Source organism: Bos taurus, chromosome Y (genome assembly GCF_002263795.3).
Source record: "Bos taurus isolate L1 Dominette 01449 registration number 42190680 breed Hereford chromosome Y, ARS-UCD2.0, whole genome shotgun sequence".
NCBI classification, from domain to species: Eukaryota; Metazoa; Chordata; class Mammalia; order Artiodactyla; family Bovidae; genus Bos; species Bos taurus.
The window spans coordinates 15,356,786-15,365,918 of record NC_082638.1 but is presented as its reverse complement, the minus strand read 5'-3'; positions in this window follow the sequence as shown (position 1 = coordinate 15,365,918).

Here is a 9,133-nt window from a genome sequence, read left to right as displayed (position 1 = left end):
CAGGCTGTGTCCTTCCCATGTTCAAACCCCGTGAAGCACTCCTGAGCCCACATCGGGTTCCCTGCCTTCAATCAGGCTAGGTCCTGCCCTTGGCCCGACCCCCGGCAAACACTCCTGAGCCTGCATCGGTCGCTGCCCTCAACAGGGCGATGCACGGCGCTTCTTCCGAACCCTGACAAACACTCCGGAGCCAACACCTGGGTCCCTGCACTGGACGAGGCTGGGTCCCGCCCGGCGACAGTCCGCCGACAGACCCTCCTGAGCCTGCCTCGCAGCCATGGCTTGCACCGAGGCTGGGGCCTCCCTTTGTGCACGGCTCCCTGCAACGCCCCCGAGCCCACATCTCCTTCCCTGCACCGGCCGCGGCTACTGCAAGCACTTGCTGAAGACACCGGCAGATGCGCCTGTGCCCACCCCTCGGGCGCTGCGCTGAACCAGTCGAGATCCTGCCCTTGGGAGCTACCTCAACACGTCCTCCTGAGGTCACATCTAGCTCTCTAACCTGAAGCCGAGCGCGTCCTGCCCACTTTTCGACCTCGAGAAACCCTTCAGAGGGCGCATCTCGGTCCCTGCACAGAGACAGGGTGGGCCGTGCCCTCGTTCAATTAGCCGGGAAACACTGCTGAGCCCGCATCTCGGTCCCTGCGCTGAACCTGGCCGGGCTCCTACCGCCTGGAAATCCTCCTGAAGCTGCATCTCGGTCCCTGCGCTCAACCGGTTTAGGTCTGGCCCTTGTTCGATTCGCCCAGCACAGACTCCTGAGCCCCCATCTCTGTGCCTGCCCTGAAGGAGGCTGGGTCCCGCCCATGGCCCGGCCCCGACAAACACAACTGAGCCCACCGCCCGGTGCCTGCACTGAACCAGGCTGGCTCCAGCCCTCGGGCAAGACCCTGACAAACACTCCTGAGCCAACCGCCCGGTGCCTGCTCTGAACCAGGCTGGCTCCTGCCCTCGGGCAAGACCCTGACAAACACTGCTGAGCCAGCCGCCCGGTGCCTGCACTGGCCCAGGCTGGCTCCTGCCCTCAGGCAAGACCCTGACAAACACTCCTGAGCCAACCGCCCGGTGCCTGCTCTGAACCAGGCTGGCTCCTGCCCTCGGGCAAGACCCTGACAAACACTCCTGAGACCACCCCGGGTCCCTGCACTGAAGTAGGCTGGCTCCTGCCTTCCTTCAAGCACCTGGCAAAGAAACCACGGGAGACTCCAGATCGCTCCCTTCCGTCCACTTCGCTGTGTCCTGCCCTTGGTCCCTCGCCGGGACAAAGCCCTGATCCCGCAACTCACTCCCGGCACTGAACCCGCCTCGGGGGCTTGGACTGCTTCAAGACCCCGAGAAATACATCTCGGTCGGCGCACTGAAGAAGCAGTTTAGGGCCTGCCCTTCTTCGATTCTCGTGACACACACTCCTGAGCCCACAGCTGCGTGCCCGCCCTGATCTCGGATGGATGCTGCCCTTGAGCAACACCCCCTCCCCGCACACACACACACAAAACACTCCTGAGCGTTCATCTCGGTCCCTGAGCTCAACCACGGAGGTTTCTGCGTCTGGCCAAGGCCCCCGACAAACAATCCTGAGCCCAAACCTGGCCCCCTGGCCCCGAACGACGGTGAGGCCTCCCCTTGTTCAAACCCCTCAGAATCACTGCTGCGCCCTCATCTCACGCGCTGCACCAAACCAGGCTGGGTTCCGCCCTTCCTGAAGTGCACGTCTAATCTCCCGAGCCCCGTCTCTGTCACTGAACTGAACCAGTCGAGGTCCTGCCCTTGTGCGGGACCTTAGCACAGACTCCCGACCCCACCTCTCGGTCCCTGCAGTCAAGCAGGCGTTTGTTGGACTTTGCATATTCGTGTCCCGGACACATAATCCTGAGCGCGCATCTCAGTCCCTGCCCCGAAGCAGGCTGGGTCCTTCCCATGTTCAAGCCCCGAGAAGCATTCCTGAGCCCACATCGGGTAGCCTGCCCTCAATCAGGCTAGGTCCTGCCCTTGGCCCGACCCCCGGCAAACACTCCTGAGCTTGCATCGGTCGCTGCCCTCAACTGGGCGGTGCCCGGCACTTCTTCCCGACCCTGACAAACACTCCTGACCCAACACCTCGGTCCCTGCTCGGGACGAGGCTGGGTCCCGCCCAGTGTCAGTCCCCCGACAGGCCCTCCTGAGCGTGCCTCGCGGCCACGGCACGCACCTAGGCTGGGGCCTCCCTTGCTGCACAGCGCCACCCAACGCCCCTGTGCCAACATCTCCTTCCCTGCCCCGGCCAGGGCTCCGGCAAGCAATTGCCGAAGCCACCGGCAAATGCGCCTGTGCCCGCCCCTCGGGCGCTGCACTGAACCAGTCGAGGTTCTGCCCTTGGGAGCTACCTCAACACGTCCTCCTGAGGCCTCCTCTCGCACTCTGCCCTGAAGCCGTGCGCGTCCTGCCCACGATCAGACCTCGAGAAACCCTCCTGAGGGAGCATCTCGGTCCCCGCACAGAGACAGGGTGGGCCGTGCCCTCGTTCAGTCACCCGGGAAACGCTGCTGAGCCCGCATCTTGATCCCCGCGCTAAACCTGGCCGGGGTCCTACCCCCAGGAAATACTCCTGAAGCAGCATCTCTGTCCCTGCCCTGAACCGGTCTAGGTCTGGCCCTTGTTCGATTCACTCAGCACAGACTCCTGAGCCCCCATCTCTGTGTCTGCCCTGAAGGAGGCTGGGTCCTGCCCATGCCCGGCGCCGACAGACACTCCTGAGACCACCGCCCGGTGCCTGCCCTGAACCAGGCTGGTCCCTGCCCTCGGGCAATACCCTGACAAACACTCCTGAGCCCACCGCCCGGTGCCTGCTCTAAACCAGGCTGGCTCCTGCCCTCGGGCAATACCATGACAAACACTCCTGGGCCCCCCGCCCGGTGTCTGCACTGATCCAGGCTGGCTCCTGCCCTCGGTCAAGACCCTGGCAAACACTCCAGAGCCCACTCCGGATCCCTGCACCGAAGCAGGCTGGCTCCTGCCTTCGTTCAAGCACCTGGCAAAGTAACCACCGGGAGACTCCAGCTCGCTCCCTGCCCGTCCACTTCGCTGTGTCCTGCCTTTGGTCCCTCTCCGGGACAAAGCTGTGATCCCGCAGCTCACTCCCGGCACTGAAGCCACCTCTGGGGCTTGGCCTGCTTCAAGACCCCGAGAAATACATCTCGGTCGGCGCACTGAAGAAGCAGTCTAGGGCCTGCCTTCTTCGATTCCCGCGACACACACTCCTGAGCCCACAGCTGCGTGCCCGCCCGGAACTCGGATGGATGCTGCCCTTGCGCACACCCCCCCACACACCCCCCCACACCCCCCACACACACACTAAACACGCCTGAGCGTTCATCTTGGTCCCTGAGCTCAACCACGGTGGTTTCTGCCTCTGGCCAAGGCCCCCGACAAACAGTCCTGAGCCCAAACTTGGCCCCCTGGCCCCGAACGACGGTGAGTCCTCTCCTTGTTTAAACCCCCCGGAATCATTGCTGCACCCTCATCTCACGTGCTGCACCAAACCAGGCAGGGTCGTGCCCTTCCAGAAGTGCCCTTCTAAACTCCTGAGCCCCGTCTCGGTCACTGATCTGAAACAGTCGAGGTCCTGCCCTTGTGCGAGCGCCTAGTACAGACTCCCGACCCCACCTCTTGGTCCCTGCAGTCCAGAACGTGTTCGTTGGATTTTCCATGTTCAAGTCCCTGGAACATAATCCTGAGAGCGCATCTGAGTCCATGCCCCGAAGCAGGCTGTGTCCTTCCCATGTTCAAACCCCGTGAAGCACTCCTGAGCCCACATCGGGTTCCCTGCCTTCAATCAGGCTAGGTCCTGCCCTTGGCCCGACCCCCGGCAAACACTCCTGAGCCTGCATCGGTCGCTGCCCTCAACAGGGCGATGCACGGCGCTTCTTCCGAACCCTGACAAACACTCCGGAGCCAACACCTGGGTCCCTGCACTGGACGAGGCTGGGTCCCGCCCGGCGACAGTCCGCCGACAGACCCTCCTGAGCCTGCCTCGCAGCCATGGCTTGCACCGAGGCTGGGGCCTCCCTTTGTGCACGGCTCCCTGCAACGCCCCCGAGCCCACATCTCCTTCCCTGCACCGGCCGCGGCTACTGCAAGCACTTGCTGAAGACACCGGCAGATGCGCCTGTGCCCACCCCTCGGGCGCTGCGCTGAACCAGTCGAGATCCTGCCCTTGGGAGCTACCTCAACACGTCCTCCTGAGGTCACATCTAGCTCTCTAACCTGAAGCCGAGCGCGTCCTGCCCACTTTTCGACCTCGAGAAACCCTTCAGAGGGCGCATCTCGGTCCCTGCACAGAGACAGGGTGGGCCGTGCCCTCGTTCAATTAGCCGGGAAACACTGCTGAGCCCGCATCTCGGTCCCTGCGCTGAACCTGGCCGGGCTCCTACCGCCTGGAAATCCTCCTGAAGCTGCATCTCGGTCCCTGCGCTCAACCGGTTTAGGTCTGGCCCTTGTTCGATTCGCCCAGCACAGACTCCTGAGCCCCCATCTCTGTGCCTGCCCTGAAGGAGGCTGGGTCCCGCCCATGGCCCGGCCCCGACAAACACAACTGAGCCCACCGCCCGGTGCCTGCACTGAACCAGGCTGGCTCCAGCCCTCGGGCAAGACCCTGACAAACACTCCTGAGCCAACCGCCCGGTGCCTGCTCTGAACCAGGCTGGCTCCTGCCCTCGGGCAAGACCCTGACAAACACTCCTGAGCCAGCCGCCCGGTGCCTGCACTGGCCCAGGCTGGCTCCTGCCCTCAGGCAAGACCCTGACAAACACTCCTGAGCCAACCGCCCGGTGCCTGCTCTGAACCAGGCTGGCTCCTGCCCTCGGGCAAGACCCTGACAAACACTCCTGAGACCACCCCGGGTCCCTGCACTGAAGTAGGCTGGCTCCTGCCTTCCTTCAAGCACCTGGCAAAGAAACCACGGGAGACTTCAGATCGCTCCCTTCCGTCCACTTCGCTGTGTCCTGCCCTTGGTCCCTCGCCGGGACAAAGCCCTGATCCCGCAACTCACTCCCGGCACTGAACCCGCCTCGGGGGCTTGGACTGCTTCAAGACCCCGAGAAATACATCTCGGTCGGCGCACTGAAGAAGCAGTTTAGGGCCTGCCCTTCTTCGATTCTCGTGACACACACTCCTGAGCCCACAGCTGCGTGCCCGCCCTGAACTCGGATGGATGCTGCCCTTGAGCAACACCCCCTCCCCGCACACACACACACAAAACACTCCTGAGCGTTCATCTCGGTCCCTGAGCTCAACCACGGAGGTTTCTGCGTCTGGCCAAGGCCCCCGACAAACAATCCTGAGCCCAAACCTGGCCCCCTGGCCCCGAACGACGGTGAGGCCTCCCCTTGTTCAAACCCCTCAGAATCACTGCTGCGCCCTCATCTCACGCGCTGCACCAAACCAGGCTGGGTTCCGCCCTTCCTGAAGTGCACGTCTAATCTCCCGAGCCCCGTCTCTGTCACTGAACTGAACCAGTCGAGGTCCTGCCCTTGTGCGGGACCTTAGCACAGACTCCCGACCCCACCTCTCGGTCCCTGCAGTCAAGCAGGCGTTTGTTGGACTTTGCATATTCGTGTCCCGGACACATAATCCTGAGCGCGCATCTCAGTCCCTGCCCCGAAGCAGGCTGGGTCCTTCCCATGTTCAAGCCCCGAGAAGCATTCCTGAGCCCACATCGGGTAGCCTGCCCTCAATCAGGCTAGGTCCTGCCCTTGGCCCGACCCCCGGCAAACACTCCTGAGCTTGCATCGGTCGCTGCCCTCAACTGGGCGGTGCCCGGCACTTCTTCCCGACCCTGACAAACACTCCTGACCCAACACCTCGGTCCCTGCTCGGGACGAGGCTGGGTCCCGCCCAGTGTCAGTCCCCCGACAGGCCCTCCTGAGCGTGCCTCGCGGCCACGGCACGCACCTAGGCTGGGGCCTCCCTTGCTGCACAGCGCCACCCAACGCCCCTGTGCCAACATCTCCTTCCCTGCCCCGGCCAGGGCTCCGGCAAGCAATTGCCGAAGCCACCGGCAAATGCGCCTGTGCCCGCCCCTCGGGCGCTGCACTGAACCAGTCGAGGTTCTGCCCTTGGGAGCTACCTCAACACGTCCTCCTGAGGCCTCCTCTCGCACTCTGCCCTGAAGCCGTGCGCGTCCTGCCCACGATCAGACCTCGAGAAACCCTCCTGAGGGAGCATCTCGGTCCCCGCACAGAGACAGGGTGGGCCGTGCCCTCGTTCAGTCACCCGGGAAACGCTGCTGAGCCCGCATCTTGATCCCCGCGCTAAACCTGGCCGGGGTCCTACCCCCAGGAAATACTCCTGAAGCAGCATCTCTGTCCCTGCCCTGAACCGGTCTAGGTCTGGCCCTTGTTCGATTCACTCAGCACAGACTCCTGAGCCCCCATCTCTGTGTCTGCCCTGAAGGAGGCTGGGTCCTGCCCATGCCCGGCGCCGACAGACACTCCTGAGACCACCGCCCGGTGCCTGCCCTGAACCAGGCTGGTCCCTGCCCTCGGGCAATACCCTGACAAACACTCCTGAGCCCACCGCCCGGTGCCTGCTCTAAACCAGGCTGGCTCCTGCCCTCGGGCAATACCATGACAAACACTCCTGGGCCCCCCGCCCGGTGTCTGCACTGATCCAGGCTGGCTCCTGCCCTCGGTCAAGACCCTGGCAAACACTCCAGAGCCCACTCCGGATCCCTGCACCGAAGCAGGCTGGCTCCTGCCTTCGTTCAAGCACCTGGCAAAGTAACCACCGGGAGACTCCAGCTCGCTCCCTGCCCGTCCACTTCGCTGTGTCCTGCCTTTGGTCCCTCTCCGGGACAAAGCTGTGATCCCGCAGCTCACTCCTGGCACTGAAGCCACCTCTGGGGCTTGGCCTGCTTCAAGACCCCGAGAAATACATCTCGGTCGGCGCACTGAAGAAGCAGTCTAGGGCCTGCCTTCTTCGATTCCCGCGACACACACTCCTGAGCCCACAGCTGCGTGCCCGCCCGGAACTCGGATGGATGCTGCCCTTGCGCACACCCCCCCACACACCCCCCCACACCCCCCACACACACACTAAACACGCCTGAGCGTTCATCTTGGTCCCTGAGCTCAACCACGGTGGTTTCTGCCTCTGGCCAAGGCCCCCGACAAACAGTCCTGAGCCCAAACTTGGCCCCCTGGCCCCGAACGACGGTGAGTCCTCTCCTTGTTTAAACCCCCCGGAATCATTGCTGCACCCTCATCTCACGTGCTGCACCAAACCAGGCAGGGTCGTGCCCTTCCAGAAGTGCCCTTCTAAACTCCTGAGCCCCGTCTCGGTCACTGATCTGAAACAGTCGAGGTCCTGCCCTTGTGCGAGCGCCTAGTACAGACTCCCGACCCCACCTCTTGGTCCCTGCAGTCCAGAACGTGTTCGTTGGATTTTCCATGTTCAAGTCCCTGGAACATAATCCTGAGAGCGCATCTGAGTCCATGCCCCGAAGCAGGCTGTGTCCTTCCCATGTTCAAACCCCGTGAAGCACTCCTGAGCCCACATCGGGTTCCCTGCCTTCAATCAGGCTAGGTCCTGCCCTTGGCCCGACCCCCGGCAAACACTCCTGAGCCTGCATCGGTCGCTGCCCTCAACAGGGCGATGCACGGCGCTTCTTCCGAACCCTGACAAACACTCCGGAGCCAACACCTGGGTCCCTGCACTGGACGAGGCTGGGTCCCGCCCGGCGACAGTCCGCCGACAGACCCTCCTGAGCCTGCCTCGCAGCCATGGCTTGCACCGAGGCTGGGGCCTCCCTTTGTGCACGGCTCCCTGCAACGCCCCCGAGCCCACATCTCCTTCTCTGCACCGGCCGCGGCTACTGCAAGCACTTGCTGAAGACACCGGCAGATGCGCCTGTGCCCACCCCTCGGGCGCTGCGCTGAACCAGTCGAGATCCTGCCCTTGGGAGCTACCTCAACACGTCCTCCTGAGGTCACATCTAGCTCTCTAACCTGAAGCCGAGCGCGTCCTGCCCACTTTTCGACCTCGAGAAACCCTTCAGAGGGCGCATCTCGGTCCCTGCACAGAGACAGGGTGGGCCGTGCCCTCGTTCAATTAGCCGGGAAACACTGCTGAGCCCGCATCTCGGTCCCTGCGCTGAACCTGGCCGGGCTCCTACCGCCTGGAAATCCTCCTGAAGCTGCATCTCGGTCCCTGCGCTCAACCGGTTTAGGTCTGGCCCTTGTTCGATTCGCCCAGCACAGACTCCTGAGCCCCCATCTCTGTGCCTGCCCTGAAGGAGGCTGGGTCCCGCCCATGGCCCGGCCCCGACAAACACAACTGAGCCCACCGCCCGGTGCCTGCACTGAACCAGGCTGGCTCCAGCCCTCGGGCAAGACCCTGACAAACACTCCTGAGCCAACCGCCCGGTGCCTGCTCTGAACCAGGCTGGCTCCTGCCCTCGGGCAAGACCCTGACGAACACTCCTGAGCCAGCCGCCCGGTGCCTGCACTGGCCCAGGCTGGCTCCTGCCCTCAGGCAAGACCCTGACAAACACTCCTGAGCCAACCGCCCGGTGCCTGCTCTGAACCAGGCTGGCTCCTGCCCTCGGGCAAGACCCTGACAAACACTCCTGAGACCACCCCGGGTCCCTGCACTGAAGTAGGCTGGCTCCTGCCTTCCTTCAAGCACCTGGCAAAGAAACCACGGGAGACTCCAGCTCGCTCCCTTCCGTCCACTTCGCTGTGTCCTGCCCTTGGTCCCTCGCCGGGACAAAGCCCTGATCCCGCAACTCACTCCCGGCACTGAACCCGCCTCGGGGGCTTGGACTGCTTCAAGACCCCGAGAAATACATCTCGGTCGGCGCACTGAAGAAGCAGTTTAGGGCCTGCCCTTCTTCGATTCTCGTGACACACACTCCTGAGCCCACAGCTGCGTGCCCGCCCTGATCTCGGATGGATGCTGCCCTTGAGCAACACCCCCTCCCCGCACACACACACACAAAACACTCCTGAGCGTTCATCTCGGTCCCTGAGCTCAACCACGGAGGTTTCTGCGTCTGGCCAAGGCCCCCGACAAACAATCCTGAGCCCAAACCTGGCCCCCTGGCCCCGAACGACGGTGAGGCCTCCCCTTGTTCAAACCCCTCAGAATCACTGCTGCG